We start from the raw sequence: 17,249 nt of genomic DNA on the forward strand, positions 1-17,249 counted from the left end.
TCCTGGATTACCTCGGTGGTCCCAATGTAATCATGAGAATCCATAAGGAGACAGGAGGATCAGAATCAGAAGGCAATGTGAAGTTGGAAACAGAGGGATAAAAGGTGGTGCAATGAAGGGCCACAAGTCAGGGAATGCAGGCAGCTTTAGAAGCAGGACAAGGCAAGAAAGTGGATTCTCCTCTAGAGCCTCCAGAAGGAACACAGGCTGTTAACACCCTGATTTTACCACACTGAGACTGATTTTTGAACTTCTGACCTCCAGAACTGCAAGATAATCAATTTGTGTTGTTTCAGGCCACTGAGAATTTGTCATTTGCAACAGTGGCACTAAAAACTACTAGAAGAACTCACTGAGACATATTGAGTCTGTACAATGGCAGGGACCATTTCTAGGTGGGACTGTCTTCAGGGTGTGGTAGTACTGGGTCTGGAGAGTTGACTGCCAGCATCCTTCCTCCCTCCCCCTTCCTGAACCCCAGTGCAACTGTGTGCCTCCTCCACTGCAGCCCAGGTGACTCACAGGAAGCTGGCCCCATCCACACTACAGGGAAGGGTTCTGTCATGGAAGCCAGTCATGTTCCTCCTGGGCCATTCACACAACCAGCTGCACGACAGTCAGTGCCTTGTTACTGTTCTACGAGAGACAGTAACCTAGGATGTCCCACACACACAAACGGGAAGGGCTTTACAGAAATATCTGGGTTGTCTCTGAATGTGAACAAGGAAAGCAGTGCCCCCACTGTGGGCAGCCATCACACAGTCAGCAGGGGGTGGAAGACAAACTGGCCAGAGGGAAAGGGCAGAGTAGGGAAAAATGGAGAAAATCATGGAGACAGTGTGAATAAAACACATTCTCTGCAAGCCCTGCCATGAGCTGCTTCTTCATGAGATTGAAGGGGTTTTTTTGTTGTTTTGTTTTTGTTTTTATTTTTTTTAATCTTTAAGACAGTTTGAGTTAGGATGAGACAACCATCCAAACTGATTCAGGACGTCAGACTTTACGGAAACTAAGAAAGCCAGATAATAAAAGTAGATGACTCACATGTGTGAAAAGTTTCCTTTCCAACTAAGGGCGGGGGGAAAACTAGAACCTTGAATTTGTGGTTATTCCACTATTCTTGCTATTTTTCATCACTCAAATGTATTTTTCAAGAATGAGGAACTTATTCTCAATGAATACAGTGATGGTTCCCTGAAAATTTGTAACCAAGTAGGGAACAGAGTCTCTAAACAGATTGTTTTGAATTGACTTAACAATCACACAAGATAGACTGTAAAATTTATCAAAGAGTGGGGCTGAGTTTCTTATATATGATTTCATGCAAATTTTTGTCTACCTGATGATTTTTAGTTTTTGTCTACAGGGTGAGTGAATAAAGGTGTCTCAACATGGTCCAGAACTAATGGTGTTCCCTGGCTCACTATGAAATCCAGGGTCATTTCTGTTTCCTTTTCCATGAACTTCTCCTTCCTCTCATTTGGTCTGTTTTTCAATCGGACTGTTTGTCTTCTTCTCAATTTGTAGGCACGTCAGAGACATGAACTCCTTGAACAGCTGATGTTACAGATGCTTTTCACAGCCTGTTGCCCACATGCAGCTTTACTCTTTTTTGATATACAAATCTTTTTCAAATTTTTAAAATAAAGTGGCATGTCATTTCTTCTATGGTCTGTGGGTCTTATTTCTACCTAAGGTAGTCTACCACTTCCCAAATTTTTACATGCCCCTAGATTGTCTCCAAATTCTTTATCATTTTGTTTGTAGAGTTAGAACTTAAACCAATTTACAAGGTTAATCAATCTGACATCTGCTTACATATGTGATAGGAAGCAAGAGTTCTAAGAAAGAGAGTTCTTTCAGCTCTGAGGGATAGAGCTTAAAGTCAATATTCAATGATACTCTGTCTCATTTTCTAGAAGGAACTGGTGGTTTCTGTTTGAAGCTCTGACAATTTTTTCTTAGTCCCTGAAAGTCAAATAGGTTTATGTCTGTTTTGGTTTGAGTCTGTTCAGATAATTCTCCCTGGGACTTGAAGGCTTTATGAACTGAAGGCATGACTGTTTTATAACTTCTGTTATTTTCTCCTTTTGTCCTCAGGGTACTTGCAAGGTAGATTTGGACCTGACCTCAGATCTTACTTTTTCATTTCTCATTTCCATCTCTTTGAAATTTTCCTCAGTGTTCTGGGATATTCCTTTAGAAAATCAATTTTGTGGGGCACCTGGGTGGCTCAGTGGGTTAAGCCACTGCCCTCAGCTCAGGTCATGATCTCAGGGTCCTGGGATCGATTCCTGCATTGGGCTCACTGCTCGGTGGGGAGCCTGCTTCCTCCTCTCTCTCTCTGCTTGCCTTTCTGCCTACTTGGGATCTCTCTCTGCCAAATAAATAAAATCTTAAAAAAACATCAATTTTGTTCTCAGCAGTGATTATTACTGTTTACAGGGTTCCTATTACATGTTACAACTAGTGAACTTAAGTTTCAAATCTTTCTTGTATTTTTATGTTTTAAAAGATTTATAAAATTTATTTGACACAGAGAGACAGAGAGAAAGTGAGCACAGACAGGAAGAGTGGCAGAGGGAAAAGGAGAGGGAGAAGCAGACTCCCCACTTAGCAGGGACTCCCCACCCCCCCCACCACAGGGTTTGATCTCTGGCAGACATTTAACCAACTGAGCCATCCACGCACCCCAAAGCTCCCTTTCAAAATCTTCAGTAAGTATTTTGCTGCTCTTTACTGTAACTGTATCCCCCTCAGACTTCTTGACAGTAAGTTTCTCTAGCTCTGTAGTCAGTTCTTAATCAATGAGGACACATGCTCTGGACCTCAGTTTGGTGCTCCTCCACCAAGATGCTACCTGCCACTCAGGTGTGTGAACTCTTGCAGCTCAGGCCTAGTCACACTTTTGGGAACTCTGGGGCATCAGCGAACCTGCTCTAAGGGGACCATGCTTTGTGCATAAAAGCAGGCCCCTGCCATGAAGCAGCCCCTCTCAAACCTCCCCAAGTTGTCCTTCCCTACACAGCACAAAGTCTCTAAGCAACTCAACCTGCTGGGAAAGCCCATTTCTCTATGACCAAGGACCACAAGAGAGGGAAGTTATACCATGGGCCCCACACAGAAAGAGGTCTTCACTGAAAGCCTTCAAAAGAGAGTCTGCCTTTTCTTCCAGGCATTCCATCATGGCACCTCAAAATCCTGAGATGCTCTTCCACTGCTCCCCCTGAGATGCCAAAACGCACTTGGCAGTCGAATAGGTCATTCCCACAGCCCACCTACATGATTCTTAAGGGCCTGCCTGGTGCTGGGGATGGGTGAAGGAAGGAAAATGAGAGGGTCCAGGAGACTGCACACAACACCATGTTCTCAGAACATCTCCCTGGCCCCCAAGATCACCTTGTCATGGCAATGTCAGCAGAGCATGGCAAGTGCTACCTCAGAAGTCCCTCTGACACCTCAGCAACAGAGAGAGAGCCCACCCATAAACATAATCCCTAGAACCAGCATCCTTTAGGAACCAAAACCCCTATGAGTCAATTACTTTGGTATGTGTTAGTGTATTTTTACCTATGTAAAATATAAGAAAAAGAGGAATGACATACCTGTATGATCTGGGGCAGTACAGCAACTCGATTTTGAGTGCTTTGGATTATAGCTAGATACTTTTTTTCCAAAAAGAAATTTATAATCCATTTAATAAAAACAATGTGAATTGCCATGTGTGGAATTTTTATACTATAAATGTTTTCATTGTCTTGAGTGGTAGTAATGTACATACACTGGCGCTGGTCTCAAATGGGGGATGTCTGGAAGGAAACAGAATACATGATTAGGGGAGTGAGTGTAAGCCACCACCCTAAACAGTTCAATTTCTCACAAACATATACCTCAGCTATATATTTGGTTGGATGAATATCAACTAAAACTTTAAAATTAAAGTACCAGAAATTATTAGGGATGACATTTTTTGGTAGACTTGTTTCTGATTCTGCCTTGTGACCTGACAAAGGTGGGATGGTGGCTCCTGTTACTGCTTGCTTATTACAGCTATGGCATACAGCGGTGGAAGTACTAAGTACTAAGCCACTAAAAAATTTGAGAAAGGATAAGCAATTCTAATAGTAAGGATATTTTCACATACATTATAACTAATTTAATATTTTAGGACTGAAACAAATCTAGAAGAATGTACAGACATTCTTCATCATTTCAGGTACTTTAACATCCAATACTACCCTAATCAAATCCATGGGACTTTAGTTTTATATAGCCTTTTCCTTGTAGATGAATCTGAAGAATAGAATCAATATAAACTACTTTATGTCTGAAAGAATTCATCTTTGAGTATCAGACTTGACCAGCTCCACAGAATTAATAACAAGTCCCTTTCTTGGTGCAGACACATTGGGAAACAGTGTGGAAATTCCTCAAAAAAATTAAAATGGAGCTGCCCTATGACCCTGCAACTGCACTCTGTATATGCCAAGAAGATACAGATGTAGTGAAAAGAAGGGCACATCTGTACACCAATGTTCATAGCAGCAATGGCCAAAGTCACTGAAGTGTGGAAAGAACCAAGTTGCCCTTCAATGGATGAATGGATAAAGATGTGGTCCATATACAATATGGATTATTATGCCTCCATCAGAAAGAATGAATACCCAACTTTTGTATCAACATGAACTGGACTGGAAGAGATTATGCTGAGTGAAATAAGTCACCAGAGTCAATTACCATATGGTTTCTTACTTCTGGACCATAAGGAGTAACACAGAAGACATTGGGAGATTGGAGGGGAGAAGTGAGTTGAGGGAAATTGGTGGGGGAGACAAACCATGAGAGACTGTGGACTCTGAGAAGCAAACTGAGGGCTTTAGAAGGGAGGCAGGTAGGGGGTTGGGTGAGCCTGGTGATGGGTATTATGGAGGGCACCTATTGCATGAAGCACTGGGTGTGGTACATAAACAATGAATTCTGGAGCACTGAAAAGAAATAGAATAATAAAAAAAGTCCCTTTCTCCTTCTTTAAATTTCATAATCAATACAAAAAGTTACATGGTATTGGACTTGAGCTACTACTTGCTGTATGTCCAGCTCTCTTACTGACTTTCTTTTTTTTTTATTTTCAGCATAACAGTATTCATTGTTTTTGTACCACACCCAGTGCTCCATGCAATCCGTGCCCTCTATAATACCCACCACCTGGTACCCCGACCTCCCACCTTTTATATACCTGGAGGCACTTGCATGAGGCAGACAAGTTCTCAATAAAGAACTTTAATTTCAATATATTAAAGTATACTATGTTTTCCACAGTGAATATAGACTATTTATCAAATCAGAAACAAGTTCTGAAAAAAATACCCATATACAGATAGCTAACAAATACACAGCCCGGTACCTCTAAAGGTTAGTACTTCCACATATTTCAAAAGGCATCAAGTTTCTGCTGTTTTCCCCTGATCCAAGCATGCACATTTGTGTGTATGTAAGTAAACACCCAAAGACAACTGAATTAGTAGTCCACATTCACCACATGGATTAATGCCTGTTGTGATCTCTTTCCCTCCCAAATTGTTTCTGATTATTCACTTTAACTAATTTTGCCTGCTTTCCAATAATAAGGAGAAGAAAATTTGCTTCCCCACCCCAGCACCAATCAAAGGGATACTTCTGTCCTGTGAGCCTTCATTTTTCATAGGGGAAAACAAACAAACAAACATCCAAAAAACCCTGAGCAGTGAAACTAGAAATTCCCTCATGTTTCCTTCCTTTCTGGAGCTTACTGCCCTTAGGTTGCACACTTGCCCAAATATTGGCTCCTCCATAAGAAGCTGTAAGTAGCACCTAGTGGATGAAAGATCCAGGATATAAGGAAGGGCTACTCTGGGCAGTTGCATGGCCTGGGATGGTCTGCCTCACCACTGGGCAAGGTCTGGGGTCTGGGGTCACCATACCTCAACACCGTTAAGAGAAGGCTTCAACAAGAATGTTTATTTCACCATCTTTGCCTGAGAAAATAAACACTGCCTTCAATAAACAGTTTCAATAAAAAATTAAAATTTTAAAACTTAATTTTAAATATAATTATACCAAGAAGAATCATGACACATGTTGAATTATTTTAGGAGCCACAGTCTTCCTGAGGTACAAATAAATAGTTTGTACAAATAGGTAAAATCATTTATTAGGAAACTTTAAACCTCTTACAATAAAGTTACCATTAAATATAAGAATAAAGTGACTATTTTGCTTAAAAATAAACAAAGGTCACTTTGAAGGAGAATGGCAGCTTCCCTGTGGACATCCTCTATACCCAGCCCAATCAGTACTTACCAAGTACAAGTTTGTAGATTTTGCTAACATGGTAAATGATGGAAATAAATGAGGAAGACAATATTTTTAAAACAGTGTAAAAAGAACTTTAAAACAAGTATCTTGATTCTCCTTATTCTTCCACTCTAATTTGTAGCCTTTGGATAATATGTGGGAAAGAACATATATACATTTAAATTTTAACTTAAATGTCTACTGAAATAAAATGCTATCTTATTAAAATTCCTATCCGAAATTTAAAAAAAAAAAAAAGTCATGGTGACAAATAATGTTGACAATCATGTAATGTAATCCTATCTTAAAACTCAAAACATGCTAAGAATGAATATTTCAAAACTAAATGGTTCACTTTGTTAAAAATATTCTTACTGAGTATTAAAAAAAATCACCCAATGGTATCATGTTTTTAAACTCATTCTACTCATCATGCCTGTATTTTATCCCACCAGTTCTCTCTAATGACTTAGCATTCTTTCTTGTCTGCTCTCCTCTCTCATTTCCTTTCGCCAGCACCAAAAACACAAAGTCTCCAAAGTCCTGAGAGCAGACTGGAGTATCCCTTTGTCTTCTAGAAGCTGTGCATTTTGACCCTACTGGTCCATTCCACCTGCCCATTAGGCAAGATTGCCCAATAGGACAGTGCAGTCAGGAAGGGAGGCAAGGACAGAATCTTGAGGGATAGCAGAGAGAAAGAATCACCTTAAGAAAACTGGCAAGAATTCCTATCTTACATTGAGGTCTTTCATCCATTTTGAGTTTAATATTTTGTTCTAATAACACAACTCTGGGTGGGCTCCAAGATGGCTCCTCAGTGGGGACACATCACCAGGAAGACCACACCATGATTAGAATTTAGAATCTTCGGCACCCCCACCCCAACCCCTACATTCCCCCAGAGAGGGGAGGGGGCTAAAAGCAGAGCACATCTATGTAAGGAAGCCTCCATAAAAATCCTCATAGCAGGGACGCCTGGGTGGCTCAGTTGGTTAAGCAGCTGCCTTCGGCTCAGGTCATGATCCCAGCGTCCTGGGATCGAGTCCCACATCGGGCTCCTTGCTCAGCAGGGAGCCTGCTTCTCCCTCTGCCTCTGCCTGTGCTCGCTCTCTCCCCCTTTCTCTCTCTCTGGTAAATAAATAAAATCTTTTTTTTTAAAAAATCCTCAAAGCAGGGGTTTCAGGAAACTTCCAGGTAAGTAAACATATCCAGGTACCAGGAGGGGGATGAAACCCAGCTCCACAGGAATACATTCCTGTGCTTGCGACCCTCCCAGACTGTGCCCTTTGTGTCTCTGCATCTGACTGTTCATCTGTATCCTTTATCATACCTTTCATAAATTGTAAATGAAAACAAATGTTTCCCAGAGTTCTGCGAGCCACTCAGTTGAACCGGAGGAGGAGCTGAAGGAACCTCTGATTTGTAGCCAAGTTGTAGAGAAGTTGTGGGTAACCTGGGCCCCTCCTACTTGTGACTGGCACCTGAACGTGATGGAACAGTCTCACGGGACTGAGACCTTAACCTGTGGGATCAGATGCCATATCAAGGCAGACAGTGTCAAAGCTGAGTGAAACTACAGGACACCCAGCTGGTGTTGCAGAGTTGCCTGGTGAGGGAAAAATCCACAGCCTCAGCCTCAGTGTTAGAAGTGAAGTGTTCTGTGTGAATATGGTAATATGAAAGCAGATGGGAGAACTGAAATGTTTCCTTGACATACACTCTCACACAAAATATTATGTATGCCAGGTCTTTGCTGATGTGATATAGCACATATTCAAGTTCTAGTGAAATATCATAAAGAGTCAACTCAAAAAACAAACAAACAAACAAACAAGCAAACATACAAAATATGGATGAGCTGGGAGAAAATAAGCAATGTTTCCTCTTTCCTATCAAGAGAAAGTCCATTCCTGAATTATCCAAGATTTTGCTTTTACCTGAATAACCATACAGTTCAATAGTACTTGAAGGAAAAAGCACGTCTGGTCCTCAGCGATCCTTTCCCCTGATATGGCCGGCAAGAGTGGAGTGATTCTTGTGGATCTATCTTTGCTCCAGAGTGGGGAAAAAAAGGAGTTCTTTCACCAACGTTCAAAGGGTTTTTAAAAAATGGCCTTCATTAAAATACATCTGCCCCTCCTTTGGAACCTGCTCACACTACACTCCAGGCCAGCGAGCATCAAGGGGTTGGAAATACGGTACAAAGTCCCATGAAGCCACCTCTCCCTCTAAACTATTCTTCTCTCTGCCAAATTCTGCTTCGGTCAGCCTAAGGATCAAATACCTGTCTTTGGGCAATAAAGTGATGTGCATTAATCAATCATTGGCCCTAACTGGCAAGTTCCTTAAAAACTCATGGGACACAGATGGTTGCCATGACTTTCCCAGGAAGCAGCTACTGTCTTTCCATGAATGTGGCATGAAAATACACAGCTGGGTGAGCAGATGAATCTCCACTCATGAAACAATCATGCTGAGGACAATAAACAGTAGTTTTGGATGGCAGATTTAAATTTCATTCACAGCCAAGAAAACACTCCAGATACATGATGTGTCTCCACTTCCTGCTGTTTCCAACATCTGAGTCCTCCCTTCCATTCCTGTTTCCACCACTTCAGTAAATGTCTCCCGTCCTCATTGCATATAAAAAAGGCTTTAATTCTTTCTATTCTAATGTCTGTAAGACATTACTGTGAACAAGAGCAGGGGATAATTCCTCCTCCAAACTCATCTATGAAATAAAGGGTTCTATTCAGGATCATGACAAGCTGAGGAATCCCTCAAGAGAACTTCCAGAGTCATTTCAACCTGTAAGGCTGGCTAAAATGTTCCTCACCATCTGCCACACCAGGGCTAGGACTGATGAGTGTCTCCACCATGCAGGTCCCTCTGGATGACATGATCGCTGGGAAACCAGGCACGAGGCAAGCAAAAATCAGCACCTGCTCTTCTGCAAAGTTTGTCTGAAGTCCTTGAAGCCATAGAAGAAACAGATTGACTTCTTCAGATCTTACCTAAAAACAAAATTAAAGGTGACAGAATTAAACACATGTTTATGCAGAGATGCACTGCAATGCAGATTCAGTTCTGAGAAAGAAAAACTAGAAGTTAAAGGTACCGTTAAACTCCTGCACCAAGTTCTTAGTGACAAGGAAGCAGGTGTGTGGCAAGAAGCCCAAGGGTGAAGAGTTGGGGTCTGGAGCCACAGTGCCTGGCTCCAATGCAGGCTCTGCTTTTTGCTTTTTGCTAGCTAAGCTGTGGCCAGTGGAGAACCACCAAACTTCTCCGTTTGCATCAGTCTCTACCTCTGAAAAATAAGGATGATAAAAGAATTTACCACAAAGTGCTGGCACAGGGATAAGTGACTTACAACAGTGCCTGTATCATCAACTGTCATTTAATCACAAAAATAATGCAAAGACAATCGTCCTCCAAATTTACAGTGTGCTTTGAATAGGGTTTTTTCTATAATATGCATATGTATCATGGAAAGTTCTTGAAAAATCTCAGAGCTAAATAAGACCTTAAAGACCTGGCTCAGTTATTTGACCTTGAAGCCCATTCATCAGGCATTTCTACACCAGCCCTCCTTTTTTTTTTTTTTTTTTTTTGCCTGTGCAGGTAGCTACCTCGAGGGCTGCCGCCAAATCATCACTTCCACAAAGAACCATTCAGAAATTTAAATTTCTGGAACTCATATCATTGCTGGACTTCTGGCATAAGTCCATTGTTCCTGGTGGATGCTTCCAGTAGTAGGAAATGGAACATGCTCAATGAGGGCAGGGGGTTGTGTTTGACTTGCTCACTGCCATATCTCCAGCACCTAGAAAGGTGCCTGAAACACATAGCTGGCATCCAGTAAATGTGTGCAATAAATAAGTGAACTAGACAAGAATAGATATGCACTGGTAGACGTGGCCTGTGGAGTACAGCTTCAAAAGTAGGAGAGTATTGAGACTCCTACATGGTAGGTTGCATGGCACTGAGTTAAAGAAAATGGGTCCTACAATCAGACCAAAGGTTAAACCTTGAAAGCGGTGCGATCTTGGACAAGTCATCTACAAGAACAAAGACCCCTGTCTTCTATTGATAAGAGCTGGGAAGAGAGAATCCATTTCAGAAGGAAAGGGGACACAGGACAGCTGTGTACGACACTTATATTGTCAAGATGGCAGTGTAAATTCACTTCATGGGGTCCCACACCATCATCCCCCACTTCCATTTGAAATACATGGTAATGATAGATGAAATATATATATATTTTTTTCAGTGTAACAGTATTCGTTGTTTTTGCACCACACCCAGTGCTCCATGCAATCCATGCCCTCTCTAATACCCACCACCTAGTTCCCCCAACCTCTCACCCCCTACCCCTTCAAAACCCTCAGATTATTTTTCAGAGTCCATAGTCTGTCATGGTTCACCTCCCCTTCCAGTTTCCCTCAACTCCCTTCTCTCCATCTCCCCTTGTCCACCATGCTATTTGTCATGCTCCACAAATAAGTGGAACCATATGATAATTGACTCTCTCTGCTTGACTTATTTCACTCAGCATAATCTCTTCCTGGAAGAGATTATATATATATTTTTAAAAGATTTATTTACTTACTTATTTATTTGACAGAGAGAAATCACAAGTAGGCAGAGAGGCAGAGAGAGAGAGAGAGGAGGAGGAAGAGGGCTCCCTGCTGATGCAGGACTCAATCCCAGAACCCTGAGATCATAACCTGAGCTGAAGAGACAGGCTTTAACCCACCCACTTAGCCACCCAAGTGCCCCTAGATTAAATACATATATTTTTTAAAGATTTTATTTATTTATTTGGCAGACAGAGATCACAAATAGACAGAGAGGCAGGCAGAGAGAGAGGAAGGGAAGCAGGCTCCCTGCTGAGCAGAGAGCCTGATGTGGGGCTCAATCCTAGGACCCTGGGATCATGCCTTCAAGCTGAACTGAAGGCAGAGGCTTTAACCCACTGAGCCACCCAGGCACCCCTAGATTAAATATATTTTTTTAAGAGAAAAGTTAGCAAGTGAACCTCGGTAAAAAACAAAACAAACAAAACCCAAAACTGACAAACATCTCCATGAAGCAACAACCACAGAAATTCTCAGTGATGCACAGGACAGGAAAAGATGTCTGGAGGCTGACTTCAAGGAGGACAAGTCGCTCCCACTGGAGATAAAGGCAGACAGAAAGGCCTGCTCGCTTGATGCCTGAAGCCACAACTTCAACTGGGCTGCCGGACTTGATTGCACACCACTTGCTTCACCAGAACACTGTGAGGTTTCCAGTAGCTCATTACATCTAAACACTACTGCCTCCTTTAACAAGGTTTCCCTTCCGGATTGCCCCTGACTTACAGGGATAGGCAGTAGGTGTCCCTACACGTGCTCCTTCCAAATTCTCTCCTCTCTCTGCTTTCTTCTGATCCACTTTTTATTTATGGGCTAGCTTTACAGGATATCCCTTCTGTGATTAAACAGATCTTAATAATTCTACCTTTTGTAAAGGAAGCCTTCCCCAATTATTTAGATGTTGATAAATATTTACCTCTGAATCTCCATAAATCATCACTTTATATGGCACCAACATGTAGAAAAAAAGAATGAAGTTACCCAATTTTCAGAATGAACCATACAAATTACAACCTAACATCTAAAGCCAGAGACAGAAAGAGAACATCTGCATAAACTAAAGTAATGTGGGCTCCTTATTCATTCATATTTATTATGCAAAATGGAAGTTTTAGGAAGATTAGAATAATGCATACTTGTTCTATTATATAGGCAACTAATCCTCTGTATATGGTAATGTATCCATAACTCCATCTCCAATCTAGAATTTCTGAACACGAGGAGAGGGTATTAAAATCTCCTCTGTGGGAGGCAGAGCATTACAGTGTCTGGCTCTGGCCTTCCTGCTGCAGGATGAGACTTGCAATTAGTGATGGCAAATGGAATTCACAAAACATTTCTGGGCTTTAGAGGACATCGGAAAACTAACAAAGGACTTAGAAAACGGTAGGAAAAAAAGCAGGAAGAGGGAGGTGACAGAAACAAGTGAGCCAAAACCTGATCTGTAAGCAACAAGTTCAAGAGAAACAAATCAGGGTGCCAGAGAACAAATGCCATTTTCACTGCAGGATCTCTACAGGCCTGTGCCCTCCAGACCCCGTTCCCACCACATGGTAAGTTGGGGGAACTGAACCTGAGATTTCCTTAATAAACCAGGACCCTCAAATGGGACCAAAGTGATCCCAACTAAGAACACTCCCAGCCTCCTGGCAAAGGAAAGACAAACCCTCCAGGAAAAAAACAAACAAACAAACAACAACAAAAAAAAAACCCAAAAAACAGAATTAAAAGAGATTACATCTATGTTCCAATAAATCTGGTCTCAAAATCCCTTCACAGAGCATGCAAGAAATGAGGCCACTGTGAGAGACAGAAGACTGAGGGAAAATGAAGACTTCAGACACTGGAATGATCAGATACAGAATAGAAAATATTACATGTTAATTGTTTAAGAACACAAAAGGGGTTTAAAAATGAAGAAGGATCAAGAGCCTATCAAAAGCAACAGGCCAAGTGTGAACATGGAACTGAAGGAAGTTAAACAGGGACCAAAAATCACTGAGACGTAAAACACAACAGAAAACACACCAGAATGGTGGGGCAGTAGATGAGCCCCGAATGAAGGACTTCACAACACTGCACCAAGAAGTGAAGACACTCCCCAGAATGCAACTCAAGGAGGCAGGAGAAGAGGAGGAACGCCAGCTTGAGAGACACGGACAACAGACGGGAGGTTTAAATAAGAATCCTGGGAAGTACAGCAGGACAGGGTCAACATTTCAGAAGAAAACAGCTGAGGATATTACAGAAATGATAAATCCAGAAATACAGGAAATGCACAGATACCAAACAAGATGAGAAATCTTCAATGAAACATTTTGTGGTTAAGCTATAGAACACCAAAAACTAAGAAAAGGTTTTAAGGAAAGCCAGAGAGAAAAGGCATTTAAAGGAATGAACAGGGTGGAAACAGGGTTTAAAGCTGCTACAGTGGTAAGGCGATGCTAGTAAAATGGTACCTGTAAAGGGTGACAGGAGTATTTTTACTGCCACTACTGCTAATACTGTGTCTAATGCACATAACAACTGAAGACTGCGAAGGTTAAGCTGGAGCAGAAAAAAATTAAACGAATTATGACCCTCAAAAGAAGGATCATTTCAGGGCGCCTGGGTGGCTCAGTGGGTTAAGCCTCTGCCCTCAGCTCAGGTCATGATCCCAGGGTCCTGGGATCGAGCCCCGCATCGGGCTTTCTGCTCTGCTGCAGGGAGCCTGCTTCCTCCTCTCTCTGCCTGCCTCTCTGCCTACTTGTGATCTCTGTCTGTCAAATAAATAAATAAAATCTTAAAAAAAAAAAAAAAAGAAGGATCATGCCAATGAATTTCACAACTCTATTGATCACTTTAAAAGCATCTCCTCTTTTGATCATAGCATTTGTATCATGTCCAGGATGAGATATTACAGCACACATGATAGAATATTTTAAAACAATAGTCCATTTTGCTCAAACTCCATGTTGAAAGCAAACGACTGTGTCAAACACTTTGAAGAAGGTAAAAGTAGTGGAACCATGTTTTGTCAAGAAAGCCCAGGGAGCAAAGCAGGTAGTAAAACCAAGTAGCAGTACGGAGGAAGGGCAGCCTCAGGAAGAAAATGAACACCGTTTTCTTCTGCTTTGTTCTCTTTTTTGTTTTCTTGTTGTTTGTATCTTTTTTTTTTTTTTTTTTTGGTCTTTCCCAGAAATCACTTCATATATATACATTTATCTGTTCAACTTCAGTGAAAGTTGGGAGGAAAAGGTGCCAGAACTTTTGAATGGTTGTCTTCAGCTGAGTGCTTATTTTCTTCCTTCAGTTTCTCTGGGGTTTCCCACTATTCTTCAATAAACATGTGTTGCTTTCTGGCAGGGTAAAGCAAAATGCATTTTTAAAAGAAGTAATGGCAGGTCATCCGTCCATCCAGATCAGGAGAGAGCCCATACCAGGGAAGGCAGAGAGGGTAGTAGACTCCCCTCTGTGAGTTCCTGCTCTCTTGGTCTTTCCTCAGCCCTTTCTCTCTGCTCTGTCTCTCCAGTCACACCCCAAACCCAGAGCAACAAAAGGACTGTTCAAAACTTAAACCCTGTGAGAAGGGCCACGCAGAGGCAAGGAGAGCCCTGCAAGACTCTGAGCCATGTGGTCTGTATCTGAGACTGCACATCTCCTTGAGCCACGTTCGTTCCATTCCCTCCATGCCTAATGTTGGCCTCGCGTTCTACAGAAGCAGTCAGGGCATCCATACACTCCTCTCTGATCCCATCTCAACCCACAACGCCCAGCAGCATGCACCATCTGTCATCTCCCTTCAGTCAACCTGCAAATAGGCAAACACAGCCTGTAAAACCCACCCTTGTCCAAGCTATGTCTGGAGTTATGATCGTCTGTGTCTTTACCATCAAACTTTCTAAAAGGCTATTCTTGTATGTGACCTCCATGGTTTCACGCCCAGTCACTCTATCTCTCTGTCTGGCTTAGGACTCCACTACTCACCTCCCATTTTCTTTCAGTACTCAGTGACAACCTCCTCAATCTACCCCCACCCCCTAATCAAGCTGCTTTGCAACTTTTCACATCATCGAACATTGCTGACATTTCATTCCTTGAAATCTCTCTTCTCTAGACATCTGTGCAAAAATGCCTTCCTGGCATCAAAGCCACGTCCCTCCCCTTCCATCCACTACTCCTTTATTCTTCCCCTTTATCTGCCCAAGAAAAGAAGGAATTACCCTAAATCCTTAACTGTCACTCTTTCTACAAGAAATATATCCCTTGGCAACAGCATGATTGCATCTCTCTTCCCCCAAGCACCCATCCCTACATTTTGACTGTCCAACCAGAACCTACACCTGCGGGTCCCACAGACACCTCAACTCAGATTGCCTAAAGCTGCACTCCTCCTCTTACCTCCTGGACCCGGCTCCCTTCCTGAGTTGCCACGACTGTTGTGGCAGTTGACACATCAGACTTAACATTCTGAAAGCACAGAGGCACCCCTAAGCCTACTGCAGCATTTTTTTTTTCCATAGCCGAGGTATGGAAGCAGCCCAAGTGTCCGGCAACAGAAGACGAAGTGGTACATACACACAATGGTTTTATTACTCAGCCATCAAAAAGGATGAGATCCTGATATTTACAACAGTATGGATGTACCTAGAGGGCATTGTGCTAAGCAAAATAAGTCAGACAGAGAAAAACAAATACTGTATCTCCAGTGATGAATCCTTGAAAAATGCCCTACATATTCAAGTTTTAATGCAGGACCAGAAGCAACAGTTTTTGTATATATCACCACGATATAAAATAAAATCTTTAAAAAAAAAAAAAAGAGAAATAATAGGACAACAGCAATTAGGGTAAAAAGACTTAACAATTGTCTTGCTCATCATCACCAGCACCACACCAGTTACACGTCTGGCCCCCAGGCCAGCATAGCAGGTGTGAGGACAGGTCCAGGCAGAAAAAGTGTTACTTGTCACATTTTTTGAAAAATGATAAACAGAAGGGATGCCTGGGTGACTAGGCTGGTTGAGCGGCCAACTCTTGATCTCAGCTCGGGTCTTGATCTCAAGGTGGTGAGTTTGAGTTCCACACTGGGCTCTGCACTGGGTGTGGAGCCTGCTTTAAACTAAACTAAACTAAACTAAACTAAAATAACACCTCTGTCAAAAGCACGTGAATTCACAACTTACATGTAAGTCAAGTTCTACTTGTTCTAAGACAGCATGAAAACCAAGATGTCGTTATCAAGACAGGAAGCAAGATAAATTGTGTATTCCATGTGCTGTGAGATGACTCCAACTGCATCCAAGTCAGCCATGGCCCTCCACACATCTGCAAGAGAGGGTATATTATCCCCATTAGCACAGAGGAAACCAAGGCTCAGAGAGGTTAAAAAAAAAAAGAGTCCAAGGTCATAGCATCATTTAGCAGCATAGCCAAAATGTATAGGAATTACCTCAAAATAGTCCAGACTAGTGGAAGAGTTATGAAAACCCAGGTAGAACGCTGCCTCAGAAAGGCAGATAATCAATAAAGGAAAAATAAAGAGGCACCTAGGTGGCTCTGTTGGTTAAGCATCTGCATTGGGCTCAGGCCATAATCCTGGGATCTTGCCCTATGTCAGACTTCCTGCTCAGCAGGGAGTCTGCTTCTCCCTCTGCCTCTGCTCCCCATTCATTCTCATAAACAAACAGATCAATAAAATCTTACCCAAAAAAAGAAAAAAAATAAAGATTATAAGCTTACAATAAAGATATGAATGATGAGTCAAAGCTTTCAGTGACACACCCACACCTGCCTACAGTTCTCTGGCTAAAACATGGGTGGAATTGATGGGGTTAGAAGAACAGGAGGCACATAGGCCCGGACAGCACAGCCCCAGCAGATGCAGAATCCTGGTGTAGGTTTAGCTAGCTTTCATTGTCCTTTAAAATGTCAAAGCTAAAGAAATCTGGTAGGGTTATTGAAGTCTGATCCTGGGGGATGCCTGGTTGGCTCAGTCTGTTAGGCAGCAGCCTAACATGACTCAGGTCATGATCACAGGGTCCTGGGATCAAGTCTGGCATCAGACTCCTTACCCAACCAGAAGCCTGCCTCACCCTCTGCCTGTTGCTCCCCCTGCTTGTGCTCTCTCACTGACAAATAAATAATCTTTAAAAAGAAAGAAGAAAGAAAAAAAGAAAAGAAAAATAAAATCTGATCCACAGTATAGACCAACACAAAGGAGGGTACTTTCTTGGGCTGATTTCTGATTGTTTGATTTTAAGTAGGCTCCACAGCCAGCACGGACACTAGTGCAGGGTT

At 42.1% G+C, this 17,249-nt stretch overlaps 1 protein-coding gene across 1 annotated transcript in view; it reads right to left on the minus strand.

Moving 5' to 3' along the window:
• Nucleotides 1-3,781: 3,781 nt before the first annotated feature.
• The window catches only part of LOC131810213 (piggyBac transposable element-derived protein 5-like), a 35,180-nt gene continuing 21,712 nt past the window's right edge, over nucleotides 3,782-17,249 (minus strand). Inside the window, exons 3-6 of the mRNA XM_059137881.1 lie at nucleotides 16,136-16,277; nucleotides 9,452-9,640; nucleotides 9,170-9,347; nucleotides 3,782-3,809 (exon numbers count right to left, since the gene is read on the minus strand). The gene's annotated coding sequence lies outside the window, so the exon portion shown is untranslated. The remainder of the gene's footprint in view (nucleotides 3,810-9,169; nucleotides 9,348-9,451; nucleotides 9,641-16,135; nucleotides 16,278-17,249) is intronic.

The sequence above is a fragment of the Mustela lutreola genome, chromosome 10, assembly GCF_030435805.1.
Source record: "Mustela lutreola isolate mMusLut2 chromosome 10, mMusLut2.pri, whole genome shotgun sequence".
NCBI classification, from domain to species: Eukaryota; Metazoa; Chordata; class Mammalia; order Carnivora; family Mustelidae; genus Mustela; species Mustela lutreola.